Below are 22770 nucleotides of genomic sequence, written 5' to 3' on the forward strand. Positions count from 1 at the left end.
TCTTCTCATCATCACAAGATTGCCAGTTTTGGCAGTGCACTTCAGCTTGAGGTTGAATAAAATAGCAAAAATCAATAGCCTTGTCATTTTATCACCTGGTTAGCCTCTCATACGTCTCTGGCTGCTGGATCATTAATTTGGGCAACACAGAGTTGCTAGATCTAGCAGTGCTCACTAGCTCTGGAAATTATACAGATACTGGGCCACCTGCCAAAGAGCAAGAGTACCCGAGCTCTCAGGACAGCCTGGTTTTACCGCAGTGTGGAAGCCCAGAGTGAAGGGGCACAGGGAGCCCTCGGGAAGCACTGGGCACTGGGACCCAGGGGAATCGCAGTGTTTAACCCTGCTGAACCCTGCTGCCTTGTCACAGCAGTCCTGCCTGGCAGCCCGAGCCTTCTGAGGGACAGAAGATTGCTGTAAATTTCTTCTGTGCATCAGTAGGAGCAATAATCAACAGATATTTGCTGTCTTTTAGGACTCCTAAGGAGCAGTAATATAAGAAAAAAGCAAGACAAAGAGCCAGAACAGATCAGCCTGTGATCTGACTGAAGCTCTGATCCAATTCACACATGTGCAGGATCCAGAAACCTCACACAGACAGCCTCCCAAATTATCAAATTAACTTAATTTTTGCTTACAGACTTTCACAGAAGCTTCAGGTATGATCTGTTGCAAGAACATGATGCTGGACTAGATTTAGTGCCCAGTTTGATCTACCAATGTTTGGTTTTTTTACCAACAGAGATCTTATGTAAATAAAATGCTCCATTTCCTTTGTCCTTGCATACTCGCAGGTGTGAGCCAGAACAATTTCCTTCCTTGCAATATTAAATAGAGTTAAAAGGTGAGTTCTTCTTTCCAAATTGCTTGGAGACGTGTTTATTCTTTTAGTGTTCTTCAGTCTTTGCTGAAAAAGCATTTCTTTTATGTATTTGGGAAACAAATATAGTCACTCCTGTTTTCAGTCTTAGATGCTGCTACACCAGTACTGATCTCTGCCCTGGATGCCATTCCAGCAGCTTTGTTGTAAACCATTTCACTGCCTCAGGACCTTATATTTGCAAGGTCAATTGCTGCTGAAATGATGATTACTCTACAGCTGCTATGTATAAAGAGGGTGACAATCACAGTGCCCTTGAGCATTGACTGTAGGAGGTGGCTACCATCCCATTTTCTGTGCCAGACAAAACTATAGTTAACCAGTGCACTGTTCACTGGTATGGTCCCCGAGAAGGAAAAACTGAATAGCTGTCCTGTGATTTCATCTCTGGTATTCATATTAAACAAAAAATGTATCCAGAAAAGATCTTTAGAACTAAATCTTTCACAGACACAATGTTTATCCTGGATAATTCATTTACTTCTTCTTATATAATTAAAATAAAAATCTCCTTACTGCACATTTTCATATTTTGCAGCTGGAAAGCAAAACTTGAATTCCTTATCTGCTATGGAAGAATGGAGTCTAATTTCTGCTTTATAAATATAAAACTGCACAAAAGAGAGCGATAAGGCTTTGAAATTCCTCAAGGTAAGTGCAATTCTTGACTGACATCATCTCCTGCTCTGGAGACAGTGTAAAGTCCACCACAAACTGCCTTTCAGCCCTGGTCATGAAAAGCCAGCCAGGGCCTGAATCCTACTTTTGGATACAGACTAGCAGGTAAAGCAACATGGAGGAGAAATGACCAGCTGCAGATCATCCCACAAGGCCAAAAACAAAGTCAGAAAAAGTACTGAGGGGCTCTGGTGCCTTGAGCCACATTTGCTACATTGCAATGCTTATCCTAAAGAACTTCTGAATGTACTGCTGCAAGTTCCAGATGAACCTTCAAAATGTTCATATTGTATGGGTAAGCTTATTTTATAGTCCAAACATTATCCCAGTCTCTTTATATTAAATCTCATAGCCTTGAATATATTGGTTTCTTTGGCCACTGTAAAATTTGTAAACAGTTCTGTCTGTAAATGACCTGAAAAACAGTTTAATAGACAAAGGCAAACAGCACCACCCTCATTCTGCTATCCTTCTTTATCAATAGAACAGCAATTTTTTTGTGCTTAGGATATCTCAAAATGCAATGGATATATCAGTCACAGAAACTTAGGCTTTTTGTAGCCTTTTTGATTGTTAAATATGAGGAATTTACATAATGTTCATACATAATTGATTAGACTTCACTCAAGTAAAAAATTTAAAAATCCCATTATCACACATCTTTCCTCAAATACAAAGGAAAAATAACATAGCTAGCTAAACTGAAGTAGTAAAGTAGATTTCTCTAGAATTTGGCTTTTTTTTCTGATTTTTTTCTAATTAAGCTTTAAAAAAAAAGGAAGGTAAATTTTTCCTCATCAGATTTTTTTCTACCTGCTTATTTAATAATCCACCCAAGTTATTAAGAAACAAGAGAGCCAAACCCAGAAGTCATGCTCCACTAGTCCTGCATGTGGGGCCACGCCTGAAACAACCAGTGTTTCACAGCTTCCTCCCTGCTGGCGCTCAGAGCACAAGGATTACAGCACTTGAGCAGACCCAGGAACCTCAGGGATCCATCCAGGATATCATCCCAGACATCTAGCTGAATTGCCTTATTCATTCCAGAGTGCCTAAATACTTTGGTAAACAGCGCAATTTCTAATCCCATCAATGTGAAAGGGACCTGCTAGCACTTGTGCTGTTCATGTACACCACGTCTTCACATACCAGAGATTAAGGAAGGGCCTCAATCGCTGTAAATACCATCTTGTGGGGTTACCTGTAAGATTTCCTCTCAGAGCTCCTTTTTCCTGAATGTTTCCTGGAAGAAAAAGTTAAATCTACACTTGGGTTCAGAAGGAATGAAAACCAGACACGAAATAAGGGCCACTCTGGGAATTTCATGAGAGACTTTTGAATGTGTGAGACGCCTGTGAAAGCAATTGGCATCTGGCCTGCTTCTCCCTCTGTGACACCTTCAGCGCAAAAGGATACTGTAATAATGAAAAAGTATTGATAGCTTTTCCTCAGTAATGAATTAAAAGTTTGCAGAACACAGCAAGGAGCCTGGCATAACGACACTGCATTTTTGGAGAAACGTGGTTATTACAAAAGTATTAAATTATTTTTCAATCAAATATTTCATACACCGAAACACATAAAGCAGCTGGAAAAAAAACCCTCAAATTTGAATTCTTTCTTTCATCCCTGGTGATAAATGGCTTCCTTCAGGTTCCAGGAGATAGATAAATTTAAAAACAGGCTTTCATGTAGCCTTGACTTCTGCTATCCTTTCAACTAGGGCTCGGGAATGCCATATAGAAGATAAAATTTAATTTCCATGGTGGGGGGGGCTGGATGACTCTGGGAATTGAAAGTGGCATATAGGGCCATTTGCCTTTGTAAGTCACTGGTTCAAATAGAGGTCAATCTGTGACCAAACTTTGGTCCTCTGATGGTGGTTAGGTATATGGTCCGTGACATGGATCAGCCCTTCACAGCTGCTTTCTGCATCCTTGCAGCTGGCACAGTCCCAGCTATTTCATTTGCCAGATACTGCAGGGCTATGGGGACAGTGGTGGCAATCAGAAGGTCAATGACTTCTTTGTCATTGCTGGATTTTTGGTCTTCCTTCTGACCAAGGTGGAGTTATTCACTTGGCAGCATAACAAAACTACACTGCTCATATTATACTATTTCTATGGCTGGCAGAGAATTTAACTCTCCACGGCTGTCAGCTGAACAGCTTCCAGTAAGCCTAAAAATAAATGTAAAACCAGTGCCCTTTCCTCTTCCCCATACACAGTATATTTCCATACATACTAAAATTCCCAACACAAACAATGGCTAAATATACTTCCTTTAGCCAATACAAGCTGATCTTTGAAAGACTATGAATCATTTCAGAGAATTATAGATTATTTCCCACTGAACTGATATGGGAGGGGAAAAATAAGTCTGTTCTTTGGGAATTGGAAGGAAGAAATAGTGTTAAAAAGGCTTTTCTCAACTGTGCTGCTATTATTCTGGAAAAAATTGACCTTCGTACATTCTATAGTTTTAATTTGTTATGCCATGGAGCAGCATCATATCAAAGGCATGAGAATTGCAGAATATGTACTGGAATTGCTATTCATAGGGGGAGAATAAAATGTAATATGTCTTTGAATGGGCGCTCTTAAGGAGGCAAAATGAGATTTGACTCTAAAAGGGAGAAACAGAAAAAGGATAATGTACATTCTCATCTCCCTTCACCTTCATCAGCCCTCACCTTGAGCTGAACCTGTCATCCCACAGAGCCTGCTGCCCACAGTCCCCATCTTACCCAGTGTATGCACAACACCTTGGTGGTGAAGGTTCTTACTACTTTAGGCACTTTCCACTTTCCATTTACGGTATCACCAAACTATAGCTCTCTGTGGTATTATAACTTTGCACAGACCAACATGAAGTCAAAATCATATTTCTGTGCCCTTAAATTTACAGTTTTCAATAGCAGTGGCTATATAAATGATCGGGTTTTTGTTTCTTTTGGACCATATCAGCATTTCATTCTGCTTCTGTTGTCTAATCAGCATGATACATCAGCTGATATATCAACAAGAAAAACATTAAAACTGTAGTTCTGGTAGTTGAATTTGCCTGAAACGGCAATGCAATAATTCTCTATATTTCCTGCTGTCTACAGATGCAAAACTCCTACTCTGTTTAGAAGAAATAATTGAGGGGCATTTGGTGTTTCTCTGGACAAACTTAATTTTACATAGAAATACCAAAACATTTAACAAAACCAGGTGGAACTGATGTCACAGGTTTTAGGGAGATCAAGCCTCCTATGGACTTCCTGGAGGAAAAAACTGTAGTAAAGAAGAAATACTTGGAAATTTACTATCTTCTATAGAGAACTGATGCTGGTTTTCCAGGCTATCTTAACTAAAACTTTCCACAGCAACTTTATTTAGGCTTAGGGTGTTAGTTTTAATGCAAAGCAATTATTCAGGATGTCCCTTAAAATAGTCAGGGTGTTAAAAAACATTTGTAACTCATTAAAAGCTTTTTTAAAAATAAAAAATCATGTATATTGCTTTACAATACAATAATTTTGATTAGTCTATGTCTTAGATTAATTTAAAATTAAGATAAAAATAAAGACAAAAATAAAGACAAAAAGATAAAAATAAAGTGGCTGCATAGTGAAGTATATGCATGTGTATAGTTCGCAGGAAGGACAAAATTCAATATATCCCTAATCTTCAGTAGATGGGGTCCCTGGAGTACCTCTAGGTTAATCAGAAGTCCAAAAGACTTTGTGACACATTTGTCTGGGTCACAAAGCAATATTTAGATGGAAGAGATTTTGCAAAGATTCAGCTGTGGAATAATTAAAGTTAAAACTTTCTCTTGGAAAAGGTAATACCAGCTTCAATAGGATGTGGTCTTTCCCAAAACACAGACCTCAGTGCAATCACTGATCAGAGTCATTACTGAACTGATCACACTCATGACACTTCCTACATATAAACAGCTGCAAGTTCACTTAAAAGAATAAATATGAATTATGCAAATAGATAAATATTTGAGAAACAACTTAACATATTTTAATGTGTTATGATTAACAAATTATTCTTGATTATAATAAAATGGTCGGCTTAATGACATGAACCAGTATATTTAATCAGCATTTCACAACAAAGGAGGTAACAGTTTGGAGATAATACTTCCAAATATTTTCTTCCATGATTTTTCTAACAAAATCTGTTTGCTTCCCAGAGATTCAAACAGGATTAACGCATTTCTATTCAAATACAGTTTATATAACTATAAAAGCTTAATGCCAATGCACATGCAAACTGCCAGGGTTGCAGCTGAGACATTAGATTTCTCACTTATTTGATTTTCAGGCATCCAGTCAGAAATAAAAAGCAGTGCTTAGCTGGCTATGTACCAAAAAAGGTGTGCAGTTATTTTTCCCCAAGTAAAAGTTCTCTTTTATGTACAATTAGCACAAAGTTTTCATCAATCATTACAAGTAGCAAACTGACAAAAATAAAAATATATGAACTAATGAATTATTTTTAAAAGCAAAAGCTCTGTTGAAATGTAGGGAAGCTCTTTTACATTTCTCACCATGTGTCCAGTTATTCAGTGATGTACTTAAAAACATGCAGAAAATCCCCACTCTAAAACTTAAAAATGCAGATGCGAGTCTTTAGTTCAACAGCTAATATTTTAGTTCACGGTTCTAGATTGCCTATCAAATTCTTTAATCTAATTTTGTTGACAAACATCCATTTTCATGGTCTGCTGCCCAAACAGCTCTACTTACTGATGTTTTTCTTGATGAACTATCCAAAATTGTAATTAATGTAAATAAATTCGGTACTGTTGATAAAAGTGCTGAGGCAAATTTGCTGTATAAGTGCAGGGTACCTTAATGGACTGCAGCAGACTCAAAGAATAAAACTGATTCCTGTTGTGTAATGTGTGGTGATATTAATGCAGGCTAATTAATGTCTGTGGGTTAACACTGAATTTTACTAGGTAGATATATGCCTTCCTTCACTCGAACAGTACACTTGGCTCCTTAATTCTGTGCCATACAGATGACATAGATAGATGAGATAGAGATAGAGATAGAGATAGAGATAGAGATAGAGATAGAGATAGAGGTAGAGGTAGAGATAGAGATAGAGATAGAGATAGAGATAGAGATAGAGATAGAGATAGAGATAGAGATAGAGATAGAGATGATAGAGATAGGAATAGAGATAGAGATTATAGAGATAGAGACAGATGCTATAGATATAAATATAGATTAGATACAGATATAGATCTGGACAACAAATTTGGAGCCTGGTGCTCCTGGAACATTGATTATTCACCCACACTGTTCCTGGTGAGCAATAATTTGCATTGGAAGTATTTCCCTTGATTAGGGCAGATTAAGCAGACTAGTCTGTAGGGTCTTGACTGTTTGAATCTTAGCATTCATTTACCAGTGCTCAGTATTGCCCTGCAATGGAAGGAGGAAGCTGTTATCAAGATTATGCCTTCCCTTGTTCTCTGTGGGTTTAGCAGTACAGAGTGATGGCAGCACTGCCTGCTCTGCTACAGCCCTTGGGAACCAGCACCTCCATCCATTGTAAGCAGCAAATGAAAAATCTTCACTGCATTTTTAGTGCAGCCTGTGGTTAATTACACTGATGTATTGGTCCATGAATTGCTCAGGGCAACTTGAACCTTTGAAAGTAAACAAAGAATTGATTATTCAGTTAATAAATTAATAGATTAATTGAATAAATATCATTAATTACCTGAATTAATCATTTTTCATTTAACATGTATATTCATCTTCAAAAGCATCTGGGCTCATGCAAATATTCCTCATTGCTGAAAACTTTAAAAGAGTTACATTTTGATTGAAGACAAAATGCACCAGTATTTTTTATTTGTTGGCAGGTATTAGGATAATAAAGACTTACTTTCTGAAGAATAGAAAGCTACATAACATTAGGAAGTGATATTTAAATAAAAATAATAAAACAACTTTGTCCTCTGTGAGGACATATTACCTAAAAAAGCTTTCTGCCACTATCTTTTCCATGTTTTTTTTTGTTTGTTTGTTTTTCATTGCATTACTACATCTCAGAAAAGATAAGTTTGTCTTTTTTTCAGCAATAGGGAACAGGTGGTGCAATATGTTCAAAATTCAGAAAATATATTTTCATCTGGTGCAAAAAAGCATCCAAGAACACTGCAGTTTCCCCCAAATAAGCCAGTGAAATTTTTACCTCACATGAATTTCTTGGTCTTCTTTAGGAATGTGTTAAAATGCTATTTATTAGTGGAATCTGCAAATAAGCATTACTCAGTCCAATGAAACATTAATTATAAATACATCTTCTGCCAGATCTAAGTATTGGATGTTTATGAAATTTATTTGTGCATGTAGGGCAAAGACTGTAAAGCATAAAACTAGTCATTAACTTGAATAGTACTTCTCTCATGTATTTCATAACATTCTTCAATTAATTGAAGTTCCTTCTTATGAAGGGAACGATCTCTGTGGAATCTGATTGCTTCACCATCCATTTTTCTTCCCTTTATCTTCAGGGCTTGAATACTTATTTTGCATATTAAAATCTCCTTTTTCTTCAAAATATTTAGATGCTTATATAAATGCATGCATATAGTTATTCTATTTACTTTCAATGATATTATAATCTGAATGAATATTGTGACTTTAAAATTAGATTTTGTACATCAGAGCCACTGGCACGTTGTGTCAGTTCACAAAAAAGCAAAACTCTGACCTGCATGGAAAGTCAGGCTTGATATCTAAAATAAAATTTCCCAATTTTTCACAAAGTAAGCTAACATTTAAACCCTGGGGAGAAAGAAAGTATCATTATGTCTATTTATTTTTTTAAATGGCTTTATGTTTTTCCCGCCTTCTGGTCTCCACCTAGGATCATGAATGCAAAAAGACAGAGAAAAAGGCTGTTCTAACACCACCTGCTCAGCAGCAGAAATCAACACTGCTCACAGTACAAGCACAGCTGCTGTTGTAAGAATTTCAGCACAGGTTTGCAAATTGATGAGACTGAGATTTTGGGGACTCTCACTTTATAATAACTTGAAAAATTATAGTAAAGCTCTCCAGTTGCTCTGTCAATACACTCTACATCTATATGGAACCAGCCATATGCTGTCAGGGAATATGTAACTTGTACCTAACTTCTCAAATCAGGAATAATTTGGTTTGAATTTAATCTGGGCTCATTAGGTAAGTTTGAGGTAAGGCCAAGAAAATTCCAAAAGAAACAGAGGTAAGAAATATGTCCAAGTTTTTAATATTTTTATTTAGATCTTTCTGTATCTCCTGCTAGTTAGAGAGATTTCTTTTGCAGTCGTCCAAATCCTATGCCTGTCTGAGTGAGCTGGCACGGAGAGTTAAGGTGTGAGAATGTTAGATAGTTTTAAATAATGGAGGAGTTGGGCATGAAAGAGCAGGAGTAGCCCCAGACCCTTTCTTCAGGGATCACAGACAGACAAACTGTTCCCAGAGCACGAGCTGGAGGTGACAGTAATGGCCACTGCTGGAAGTACTTTAGTTCCACAAAAATTCTAAATCAACCAAGTTCAACACAATTTGACCAAAATGTCTCCATGTCTGAAGAGTGTCCAAGGACTCCTGTGGTGAAGGCACAAACTGGGTTGAATATTTTTCTAAAATGAAATATTTCAAATAACAATGTTGCCTCACTACAGACTTCTTTAGTCATTTCACGTCCTAAACATGCACTGGTTCATAGGTGTCCATTCTGGCTCCCAATTGCTCCCATACACAGATGTAAGGTGCAGTGTGATTTGCAGTGCCAGAAGTCCATGAGTACCACCCCCACTAAAACTACTCATGTTGCAGGACGTTTCATAGGCAGTGAGGCGAGGAAGTTCAGGGAGCTGTAGTGTTCCAATACAGGTATGTCCTTGTGAAGCTCTGTTTGAAAGACTACAACTCCCAGAATATTCCACTTTCTCATTAACTGCTGCAGAGACTTTTGTAAGATGACACCTGCTGCAGGAGAAAAAAAATTAAATAACTCTAGGAATCAACTGTTAGTGCATAAGAAGAAATTAGGAAAGCGTACTTCTAAAATGATATTCCAGAATCTGTGCTGGGCTGGTTTTAGGTGGCTTGAGAAACCAAGATACAGAGGACTTCATACAAAGAGCAAAACAGCAATACAAAACCAGTTATTTCTACTTTATGGGATGTCCTTTTCAAAGTTCCAGCTTAGCACTGAAAAGAGTGTTCTGGATCTGAACTGGAGCTGAACTCCAAAAAAAACATCCAGAAGGCAATATTTGGGGCAGACACAGATACAGTCTGAATGGGAGAGCTCAGCAGCTCTATGGACTTGGGGACAAATGTCTTATCGAGGGAGCCATTCAGTGACAGGAGCACCCTGTGTCCCATGCAAAAGCATATATAATATCTTTTTATTTCAACACATTTTTATATATAATTTGGTCTTACCAAATCACAAAAATAATTTATGCAGCACAGTTAACAGTGCACTTGAACAGGGACTAAAGAATTTTGTAAACTCTCAGTCCTGACCCCCAAATATTCCTACATGATTATTTTTGCAGCTGCAAATTTTTGTTTATTATTGTGAAAACAATTCATTGAGGATTAGCTTCCAGCATATGCTAAGTATCTTTCAATTTCTTACCTAAAAATGAGTGCTCCCAGACAACAGAAGCACATCTAGACTACTTCCAATAATTATCTGGGCTTACTATTCTGAAGACTGAATATAACCCATGCCACAACAGTGAAATACCTGAGGACTTAGACTCTAATACTTTTCTAATGTTTAACACCATCCCTTAGAGAAGTCTGAAAACAGCACAGCAAAATGTGGAAGTTGCCACATATTCTAAGGCTATGAAGTAGATTCTTTCAAACTAGGGATTCCTCTAGCTTCATATTTTTTTTCAGTATTTAAGCTAGGACAGAGGTATTTTCTCAATATGCATGCCAGGCACACTGAGTTTTCTACAACTTTTAGTTTCACCACTTCTTTGGATCAGCCTCAGAGTTTCTGAGTGCATCCTGGATGTTAACACACTCCTGAGGATGAAGTTCCTTTGTTTACTTTATTACAGAGCAACAGCTTCTGCTCTCCAGAATGCTGTAACCTGCAAAAACTGCATCAGTGGCACAGTGATAATGATAGTGACCAACTGTCCCAGTTTTAGCCAAGGATATGAGGGGTGGGGCCTGGAGCAGGGTGTTTGTATCTAGGTCATTATTCTATACCCCCATCATTGCTGGGGTGCAGAAATAAGGGATTTGCTCGTCTGAGGAGAAGAGGACATGGCTTCAGGTGGAGAAAAAGGTGACATGCAGAGGGTTCCAAAGCCAGTTTCGTCCTTTCCCAGGCGAGAGGGTAGTGAGAGGAGTAATGTGGTTGTGGTATTCACATATCCTTTGAACAGAGAGACAAAGACTTTCCTAGGAAAATCCTGGGGAAGGCTGTGAGAAAGCTCAGAGAAAGAATAAAAACAATTCTTATCTTCATTTGCTGCATCTGTTGTTTGGCACATGTGGAATGTGTTATGGAGATTGTTTACTGAAGAGGGATTTCTTAATTGGACTCTGGTGATAGTGTTTTGATTTCATTTGACCAATTGGAACAGCACTGTGTTGGGGCTGTCTGTAAAGGTCATGGGTTTTTCTTTTGTGTAGTAGCAGTAGTATAGTAGTGGTATAGCTTTTAGTATAGTGTAATATATATATAAATAATAGTATAGTGTAATATATATAAAGCTTAATAAAGCTTTGGTTCAGCCTTCTGCAAACATGGAGTTAATGCACATTTTTTCCCATGGTGGGGGTCTGCCACAACAGTGTGGCAGTGTTGATCCCAACTAGAGGGTTTGTCTGACTTTTTTTTTTTCATTGTCTTGGGCTTGAGGGAAAAAACTTGTGGCGGGAGCAGTGGGGTAGTGCTGGCCACGGTCATCTCACAGACTCAGTGAGGATTTTGCATGTAATCACCCTCTTTTATATATGTTGCTGTTATTACCATTGTTGCTGTTAGTGGTTTTGTTTTCCTATCTCATTGCTATTTCCAGAAAATTGTTGTCTCAAGCTGTAACCTCTGCCTTTTTTCTCTCTCTTTCACCTGAGGGAGTAGGGGGAGAGAAGTGACCACATGTGGCCTACCTTCCAGCTCAGCTTAAACCAGACACCAACCCATGAATTGTTTGTTTACTCTTGACTTCAATTGACTGAGAAAAATATCCACTCCACTAGATGACAAGATTATCATAACTATAGACATTCAGAGAATGACCATTTGCATTTTCAATTTGGAAGAACATCTGGATAGTCAGAGAAGAAATACTGTATGGATTACCATACTCCATACTTTATTGTAAATACTGTGGTATTACAGGCTATGTACTGAGATCTTTAGCCTGTGATTCAATTATGCTCTGACATCTGGCCTGTAGTAAGGGACTCCTGCAATTGCAGAGAGGGCTTTTCAAGCATACAGAGGAGTGACTGTGCTTCTGCACATCACTTAGAGGTGTGGTGTATCTTCCTCAATTGTATGAGAACCCCTCTTTCAATACTTTCTTATACAGAGGAAGTTATAATGAATAATTTCATCTTCTTCCTCCTCCCCTCATTAGGTTTGATACCTGTACCTTATGGAAGCACAGAGGCAGCTATTCTCACTTTGTCTTGAAAAGCCAAAGCTACAGCTTTACCTTGATCTATCCTTCACAATCTAACAAAGCTTTATGCTTTTCATTTTTGATAAGTTCCTTTCCCCTGGAACTTAGTTGGAATTGGTCTGGGTGAAAACTGAAGAGAAATCTCAGCTTTAACTCTTTCAAATGTGCTAACCTTTTAAAGCTAAGAATCAGTGAAAACAACAGAGGAACATTTAATATTTTAGGATTAAGGATTACACCTTTTGATCTCATTACAAAACAGGAGATAACTTTGTGTGTGTGTTTGTGTATATCATAATGTGTTGGTGAAGGACATGGATGGTTCAGGTCTTCTGACTGGAAAACCCAAGAAAGGTTTATAGACACTCTAACTACAAGCAAGCAGCAAAGATTTTAAAGTGGATGCTGAGCTTATCTATATGATGAAAGATTAACTTCTCTACAAATAATTTAACCAATCCTGGAGGCACTTTAACCTTGTTGTGGCATACCTTCATTGTAAGCTCATCTTTTTAGAAATAAATGCAAATGTAAGTCACCTAGGACATCTTTAGTTCTCATATAGATTACAACAAGGATAGAAAATAACTTTGACATGGGTCTATGTGTCTGCTTTCAGAATATGGTCTTCAGAAAGGCATTAGCAATTTTTGTCTTTTAAAAATATAAAAGAAAATATATGATATTGTAAATTTTAGGATCTCAAGGTTAAATATTACTCAGATTCATTTGCCTCAATTTAGATATCCAAAATGGAGAGAATTTAAGATCTCAGTTAATAATCTGAGATTATCCAGACAATAATTCTGTGTGTGCTTTTACAACACACACAGCATATTCTAAGATTCACCATATTCTAAGAGTTTTCCTACCTGCATTATATGAATCACATTCTGGAGGTGTGTGTTTTCCTCTATTTACAAGATGGGGAGATGGATCTCATCCTCAAAGTCCAAAAATTCAAAGATGGTAAAAAAAATTTATGTTTAAATTACATTAGTTATTTTATTTTCATTCTAGTTCTATCTGTTCTGTACACTCTCAAAACTTGAGACAGTGTGGGATGCAAAGCAATTTAGGTGTATTTTTGTAGCAATTTGATGTACTCTAGACTTGGATGTATGTAAATAGTCTGGGGAAAATCAGAGCTGATAGCAAAACAAGGAGCAAACCAAGCTGACGGTAGAATCACACCTACAAGTTCAGTATTACATTGCCCTGTAGTCCTGCACCAGTGGGATAAAAAAGGACCCAAAGACCCATCAGATGCCAACCATCATGTGTATTTTTTTTCAGGGGGTATGCATGATATGTCTGGTCTGAGAATTGCACAAAGCAGGAGTTTGAGATGCTTAATTTGTTTCCTGCTTCTGTTTTTAATTAAAGGGAGAACAGAAGGGACAGAAAGTGTACGTTCTGTATCACCTTTTGCTGTGAGTTTTCTGTTATCTCTTTGTTCCTGCTCTCCTTATTCCTTGGCTATTTATTTTGTTAACAAACAATCTGCTTGCAGCTAGGGTGTTTTCTTTAATTAGTATTATGTCTGATTTTAGTAGAAACGCCAAAGAAAAATGATCCATATGTAGAATAAATCTCTCTTATACTCAGCTCTGCAATGTATCATTTAATGCTCTATTTCAAACCACTTGCCTTCATGCACTATAGCCATTGTAATGGAGTAACAGTGTTGCAGTGTGGATGGCTTTACTTCATTCGAGTGACATATCCATGCACCCATTCCACCATACTCCAACCATCCATCCACCTGTCTACTGTTACATGGAGACACTGTTGCATAGATACAGATTCCTGCATCAGCACTGATTTATATTTCTTTCTTTAAGCCAGCCAGTCTACCTTTTTGTAAGAAGTATGTGTGATTTCTCACACTGCTGATTAGCTGACATTTGCATAGTACCTAATCTGTTATGATTAAATGATTTGCTACAATGTGCGGTATCTGGAATGCTGTGCTAGAGAATGGCAGTCAAAGTACTGCCAGAAAGCAGGATGTGAGATTTCCTGACTGCAAAGGAGAAGACAGAGGACAAAGGGTTGGAAAAGGAAGAATGTTGGCAGAGGTTCACTCTGGTGAAAGGCAACATGATATTCATGTACAGTACCAAGAAATAGTGCTTGGTGGAAGGGGATGGCTTCTTGTTCACCAGCTGAATTTTTTTTCTGCTCTGTATCAGATCAATAGGAAATCTGGTTTTCAGTCTCACAGCAGACATATTGTATTCAAAGAAGGTAGCTGTGGAGAGGCACCAATAAACCTGCCTGTTGTGAATGCTACAAAATCTCTTAACCCACATATACATCAGATATGAGTTTTAACACTTCAAATTACTGAATACTATCCAGCAGCTGGAGCTTATAATTGTCAGATATTAAACATATACCAATTTATGATATGTTTCTGATGAAAATGATTCCTCAGGTTCCATTTGGCTGGGAATTACTAGTATCTAGGAAAGTTCAACTGATCACGAGTTGCTCTTTGATGAGAATAAATATTCAGCCAAATTTAGCACTGGAATGAACTGAGCATATTCTTAAAATATCAGTCACAATCCTGTACACATTTTGATATTGAAGATTTCAAAGAAAGATTAAAAGTAGTAATTTCCTTCTTGTATTGCATTTCTTGGTGAACATGATCATGATCAAGGTCAATGAAATAGCAAGCAAAAGGTTTCTAGGTTATGTACAATCATTTTCTCATTTTTTTTTAATAAGCCAAAAGGATGGAAGAATACAAAACCACTTACAAAATGTAAAGATATCCTAAGTTAATGTGATAATGCTAAATTATGCACTTAAAGGTGTTGAACTCCAAACTAAACCTAAACCACAAATTTTTTGAAATTTGACTTCTAAAATCTGTTACAAATTTAATATTTGCATTTGATGAAAATGCCTAAATGTATATGTCTTCAATAACCTGTCTTTTTATATAGGAAATACTACAAATATATAGAAGATATGAAGCGCACTGTCACTTCTAGTGTTTCTATACATACATTTTTTAATAGCATGAAAAAAAAAAGAAATTTAATATACTAGTATTCTACACAAAATATCCTGTAAGACCTATGACTGCACTATTTCTTCATTAACTGGTTTAGGCTCTTATACCAAGGGGAAAAATGTCTCAGTTAAAGCTTTCTACACCTAATCACAGATCAAGTTTTCTTCACAAAATTTGTACAGAAATTTCTCTTGAACTGTTGCTCTTCTGGCTACTTTGTTTTGATCAGTCCATCCAATGAAGTTACAGTATTTTTCAGCTATTCTCTACCATGTTTTGGTAACTGTTCTGAGGTAGAGCCACCTCCATTCATGACATAAATACCAGATACAGGGTGTTTCAGGAAAATCACACTATTCATTGAAACTTTGGATCCTCGTGGGAGAGAGGAAGGTGCACAGTTCACGAACGTTTTCACAGCAGTATTTTTGATTGAAAACATATTCCTTCAGCTGTATTCTAAGAAAGGAATATGAGACAAGTTTGACAAGGCAAGTTTGCTCTTTCACATGAACTGAGTTTCTGCAATGAAGATGTGAATACAAAATGAAAATAGAAAGTTGAGCAGCCACTCCAAAGACTGCAGAGGTTTGGCTGTGGGTCTGTACACTGGTTAATAGAAGTATTGCTTTCTGAAGCATCTGAACTTACCATGTAACAAGTCCCAGACTGCCTTGCTGTGTCTAAGGGTAGATCTGATCCTTTCCTCAGTTAGCTCTGACCGACAGCACTCCACTATCCCAAGAAACAGTGAGCAGCACTTCTCACTAGTTTCAGTGTGTGATGCTACTGTGCAAAAAGACCAGACAAGAAAAGGCCTTTATTGCTTAAGAGATACAGTCCTCATGAGAATCTAACTCATTTCCATTGGCTTCGCTGACAAATAATGTTTTAATAATGCATGGTCCAAATAGCACAGTAAAGCTCACACAGAAAGGAAAGAGAGAGATGGATTTTTTTCTCTGCACCATGTCCAACAGAATAACTTAGCAATTTTGAACCCTGTTTCTCAATGATACTGAAAACCAGATTTTGTGAAGGCTCCATTTCTAGAGAAATTAAGAAAGGCATGTGAAAAATATTTTCGATAGAATGCCAAAATGAAATTGAAGGATTTGAAATGGCAAAAAACATACCCTAATTTCAAAGTTGTGTACTATTCCTACCACTGTTATATACTTCACAGCTTCTTTTGTTATTTTTTTCTGTATATTTCTTCAAGAAACATCCTGTTTTAAATCCTTTATCTATGATAATCCCTTATATTTATTTATATCTACATCTGTGATTTTAGTGGCCTGAGGAACTCACTACATTCCCTGTGAGGAGGTTTATCAGTGTGTTCTCAACACTTTTGGAGACATTCATACCTGTACAGTTAATACTACATTGAAGTTGCTCTAGGAACAAAAAGATAAGGGTTTTCTTTCAGATTTATGTCACATTCCTAACATCTCTTTGACAGCATAGAAGTAATTTCTACAGTTAACTACTGTGTTGCTTTATGTAATAGAATGCAATAGTGAAGCGGCAATGTTTGTGATGAGACCATATTTTCCCCTTTTCTTGTATCAAAAAACCCTAAAACTTCCAAATGGTTGACAAGGAATAAAAACCACACCTAAACATCTTGAGATAACAGGGCCTTATCTGGTTATGGAACTCCCCTGGAGTTTCAGATCAAATATCATTTGTTTTTTTGGTTTATGAACTATGCATGCAAGTACTTTTCTCCTTTGTCACACGTAATAACATATATGGTATATATCATATTGAAGTACAAAAACTCCTTTTTCTAAATGAAAAAGAGTTTCATTCTTATATGGAAAGTCTTCCATATTGGTGGTTGGGATTCCTTACTACAATATTTTGCAATTTTCTCACTCTAACTGCAGTGGAATTGTTTAGTGTTAAGAATAAAGACAATTACCTTGTTATTTATTCTGTTTAAATATTAATAGAGCAACCTGTCTGCAGGCCATAAAGTGAAGAGAAGAAATTGTGACTTCAAAGTCATATTCACAGAGTCATAGAAACATTAATATTGGAAGGGATCTCAGGAGGTCCTTCAGTTCAAGTTCCCTGTTCAAAGCATTGCTAGCTTCAAAGTCAGATCAAGCTAGATCAGGCCCAGCTGAGTTTGAAAAATTTCCAAGAACTGAGATTCCACAGCCTCTCCCATAGCACCTGTTCCTGTATTCAGCTACTCTGACAGAAGTTTTTTTCCCTTACACCTAGCTGGATTTTCCTTTGCTGAAACTTACAATCATGGCTTTGGTCCTTTTGCTTTTTGTTCCTGAGAAGAGATTGTTCTTCCCCTTAGCTCTCCCTTTTCCAGGCTGAATGAACCCATCTTTCTCAGCTTCTCCCCAGCCACTTTAGTAGCCTTCAGCTGGACTTTTGCCACTTTGCTGACATCTGCCTTGTTTTGAGGTATCCAGAGCTGCCCTCGCCAGTGGGGAAGAGAAAGAAACTCTTTAACACTCCTTAAGTTCTGGGGAAGACCAACCCAGCCACTGTGTGGGGAAACAGCCAGCTGCACTCATCCCTACAGAGAAGCTCTGGAGTTAAATTGAAAAAAACCCTATCAGAAGTGTTGTTGGGTTTATAGCCTGCAAAGTCATTGATAAACAAAATCACAGGAATGGAGACACAGGGTTCTTCCTGAAATATCTTGGTGACTTGCAGTGCAAGATTTCTTGCCACCTCATAACTGCAGTCTCCAAAGATATCTCTACTGGAGAATCACAGTAAGGGAGCTGAAGACATTTTACCCTACACCTCCCCATATCATCTGTACCCTGTGTATTGCCATGCTTGAAATAGGGAAGTAGAAGGAGGTAGGATTTCTCTGTACCTATTAAAGAGTATTCACTTAAACTGCTGTTAGAGAAGCAGACATTGAGATAAAAACAGTCTCAGCAATATTCACAAGAAGACATTGTCTAAGCCCTTGTAATTTTGGGCTGTCTGAATCTTACTCAGCTGTTAGTGAGATTCAGCAGGTTTCAATTTATTTTCTAATCGCAGCTGGGGCAACTGTTTGCTAATTGTTTATCTGACTGCCATCCAACATAGATATCATACACTTTTATACAGGGAGGTTTAAAATTACACAGATGACAGTTCCAGAACAAACTGAAGGTGTTATTTCTTCTGAACTAAAGCATGGTTTAACTAGGTACAGAATGTTGTAGATATTAAAAGGTTTCATAGAGTTTAAAAAGCCACAAGAAAAAGTACAAAAAAAAAAGGCATAAAAGCTATTAAACACAAAGATATAATCTTTAGCTCAAGATGTCCTTGGGCTAAAGATATGGAAGGGATAGGAGAATGTACAGAAGAAGAAAATACTGTAGCTTTCCATTTTCCAAATGCTTCTCTGAGCATTTGGTCTTGGCTACAGTTAGAAACAGGATATGGAGACAGAAATTTGGACTGGTGCTATATGGCCCTTCTTATGTTCTTATGCCAGTTGCTAAGTACAATACAGCAGCAAAACCAGGAATAACAAAGCTATATTTTTAGAGCTCCAAATATCTAGAAATATATTCAAATCCCTGTGTATGTCCTATTTTATGGTCAATCTCGTCCATATCTTCTGTATGTCATGAACAGAAAATCACTGAAATTTAAGATTCTGTTCAGACTCTTTTATTCTGAATCTGCTTCCATCTTTACAGAATTAATCACCTACATCAAGGGGCCATTTGTGCTGCTGGATGACATGGGTGCAACCTACAGAGCCCTGTAGTAACTCTCACTTTTGAGCAGGGTGTGTCAGCACATAGTTCAATTACTGTGTCCTTATTTTACTAATGACGGTCTAAAAATAGAAGGTTCTTAAGGAAGGACTCTGAGATTACTATTAATATTAGTAATAGTGTCCATTATTACAGAGCTAGAAAAGAAAGGCATACTCAAATTAGAAAAATTAATTCATTTATTTGTTTATGGGGAGTGTGGGCTGGAAATAGCAAAGCTTACCTAAAAAATCCCTAAGTTATGTGCTTACAAGTGGCAATTCTTCCTTACATGTCTATCTTATTTTACAAGAGCAAGAAAGCTTTTGCTGTGCTCCTGGGGATTATGTCTTTGAAATCTGTAGAGGTAGACTTGTTTCAGGTCAATTTTATTTTGCTTTTCCCTCAATTTCTTTCAAAAGTTTGCTTTCAGAAAGCTCTCCTGGCTTCAGAAAACCCTATTTAATACCTAACTGCTGATGGACTAGACACTCATGCATTATTTATTATTTACATTCTTATTACATGCGAGCTTCGACATCCTACCTCTGTGGGTGTAAGTGCTTTATGAGGCATTGGCATTTCTTCTGTAGTTTTCTATTTAATGAAAAGTAAAAGTCTACTTGCTAAAAAACCCCATAGTTCAGTGATTTGAGCACCTATATTATGCAGGATCAGGAATCTCAATCGTGTGGATTCAGCTGTAGCCTGCTAAAGTATTTCTGGGCTTTACATATACTCTGGGGTTTAGCTGCTGTGTGACAAGAGGATGACTTGACTAAACCCAATTTAGGAACTTGTATAAGCTGATCCTTTTTACAACAGACACTTCAGGAAAAAAAAGACTTCTTCATAACCAACTAGAATCTTCAAGTCTATTTTGCTCTTACAGTGTTCTCTCTGACAATGCAGTTTGCTGCAGAAAGCCTTGAAATAAAGCAAGATTTCTCCTCTGCTACAAAAAAAAAAAAAAAAAAAAAAAAAAAAAAAGCAACAAAAAAAAAAATCAAGCAGGACTAGGAGCAACAGGTGTTAGCTGAACATTTTTACAATATTTTCCTTTTTTCTTTAGGTTGAGTTTAGTGTGGCCTATAGTCTAAGTGCCCTTTCAGAGTTGGCATGTTTCTCTGGTCTGCAGCTGGAACACAGCTCCTTGTTCATCTGAAAGGAATCTCATTTGTGAGCCTTGAGCCCGCTCCATGGTGTGTCCAAACCACAGAAAGGAGAGGCAAAAGGGAAAGCTCTGCTGGCCTGAACCAAAGTACAGCCACAGATATACCAAAGCAGGAAAGGAGGAGAGATTCTGGAGGATGTATGTTGCCTTGCTCTGGTGTCCAGTTTGCATAGGAGAGGTGCCCACCTTGGAAAACTGGCAAAGGCAGCCTGGCTCTTTTCGTTCCCTGTACATAGATGTGTTCTGTGGGAAAGAGAATCTTTGCTCTGTCCATGGTATCCCCTTTGAACATACTTTTAGTAAGAATTTCAGGGAGTGAGACCTATACTTGCATACATTCTTGGGACCTTGAAATGTCCTGGTTTGCTAGTGGCTTCCTGTGACTATCTGTCCCAACAGAGCCTATTAAAATGTTTTAGTGAAAAATGAATTTTTTCTACTGCGTGGTTATTGGCATAACTGGGAGAAATCTCAAACAGGAGCTAATACAGCTGTATTATAGTTCTGTTTCCAATCTTCTCAGCAATTACTTGAATCATGGCATAAAAAAATACTTTCGAATTCTGTAAATGATGTGAACTTTCAAAAGAACTGCAAACACTGTGGATTAGATCACAGCTCAAATTATGTGGTTAAATTTGAGATAGGGTCAGCAGAGTCAAAAATCAATACAATGAAACTTGTTAAAAATACATGCATGAACTGTGTGGGAAAAGACATGAACACGATTCAAGGCCAACGTTTCCCTATTCATAGTGCCACCCTTTCTGAGAAATACCAATAAACTGAAGAAAATCCTTCAGAAAAGTAGAGATAAAACAGGTTCAAGAGGCATGAGTACATTATGGATAAATGTGACTTTTTAGTTCTGAAAAAAAACTCAAAACAGTAAATTTCTACTAAAAGTTGCATAGATTGTAGAATTTCCTCTTGAAGGTGTTTTTACAGCTTATTAAATAAGCTTCTGTTAAGATTTATGTAAGTGTCCTTGAATACATTTCAATACAAAAGGTAAAGGATTGCCTCTTGAAATTTTTGCATTTTTACTTTTCTGTTCTTTAATACTATGAAGCACCACTGCCTCTATAAAGAATGGAGACTTGGGGACTCTCAAAGTCTCCACACCATTAGAAGCACTCCTGTTCAGTTATGAAACAGTGATATTCCCATAATAAATATCTGGAGTTGTTTAAGTGTCTATAGAAGTAGTCACTAAATAGATACCAGTTTTTTACTCCTCCTCAGAAGTTCACTCACAGAAATGGTGAAAGAAAAAAAAAATCCTTTTTGATGCACATTTTGTTAGTGTTATTATTAGGTGATACAGGCTTTTCCAAGAAGAACAAAAGGTTTGTAATTTATAACAAAATTTGTAAGATGCTGAGTCTATTTGTTAGAGGAGAATGATTTTTTTGGAGAGTGGCTAACAGAGCTCTTCAACTAGCAGATCTTCGTCATTTGACTCAACTTCATTTCTGAAGTTACAGGTAAGTATTCTCTCATAAATAGCGGGAGAAAAATTTTTACTCCTATTTTTTTCTTGGAATATTTTTTAATCTTACCTAAAAGAAGAATTTCTTTTATGTAAGAATAAAATACTCAAATTTACTGTTTGAGTATTAAAATGATAGGAAATTGCAATGGAGAAAAATGTCAGGAAACTTACAACTTTGTTAAAGAAAATATTTTTCCTCTCTCTAGCTCTGCAGGGAAGCCTTTCTTTCCTGAAAAAAATATCTTAGGGATAACTGCCATTTCATAAGAGATGTGAAGTAATCACAGCAAAGGCAAGGATGACTGATTGTTTGGTGCCACTCTAGTCGCTAATCTCTGGAGGGACATTCAGGTTATTAAACAGCATGTCCCAGTCTGCCAGCATCCCTGCAGCCAGCTTACCAGTTCTTGTGTTTGCCAGAGCAAAAAATGCCTTACAGGGCTTTGGCAATCAGGCAGAGTTGCCATGGTAACTGGAAAAATGGTGGCAAAACATAAACAAAGCTCTAATAATACTTTAGGAATTGTTTATCTTTTAATCTCCAGTATTCAGTGGTATTGCAGGCTCATTTTTAACTATTTTGTGTCTCATAAACTACTGTTGTTATAACTTGGCCTGCAAAGTCTCTTGCTGAGCTTTAGTGTCCTTAAACAGATTTAACTGATACACTTTCAAAAAAATTATATATCAGTACAGAAATTTTACTCAGTTTTGAGCCTCGTGTGTACATTTATTGTGATAATTTGAATTTAGAACCAGTTTTACCCTGCCAATTTTAATCACTGGGGCATAAAACTAAAATAATATAGAGCAGGCTATCCTAAATAAGGCAAAATTTCTTAATCTGTGATTTTGGTGGTTCCTGCTAACTGTCTTAATTTGCACTGTCTACTTTACGGTTTGGTGATGGGAATGACAGAGTACACCTTCACTTTTTGTTGTTCTGTCAGACTAGTTCATGATTTCTTGTGTTTGAATTTGTGGGGCACTTTTATTTTGAAATACATCTAGCACACAGTGTCTTGGAAGCAAACCTGGGGAACTCGCCCACTATGACCACATATACCCTTTGAAGAGGTACCCTTGCTCTAA

General features: G+C 37.2%; 1 protein-coding gene and 1 non-coding gene across 6 annotated transcripts in view; both read right to left on the reverse strand.

The window, feature by feature from the left end:
• GABRG3 (gamma-aminobutyric acid type A receptor subunit gamma3) overlaps window positions 1-22770 on the reverse strand; it is a 299388-nt gene that overhangs the window by 74222 nt on the left and 202396 nt on the right. The gene's annotated exons all lie outside the window — the stretch shown is intronic.
• MIR1805 (microRNA mir-1805) lies at window positions 9427-9514 on the reverse strand. Its single transcript, NR_048954.1, has one exon. It is a non-coding gene; the product is annotated as a microRNA mir-1805 (primary transcript).

Source organism: Taeniopygia guttata, chromosome 1 (assembly GCF_048771995.1).
Source record: "Taeniopygia guttata chromosome 1, bTaeGut7.mat, whole genome shotgun sequence".
NCBI classification, from domain to species: domain Eukaryota; kingdom Metazoa; phylum Chordata; class Aves; order Passeriformes; family Estrildidae; genus Taeniopygia; species Taeniopygia guttata.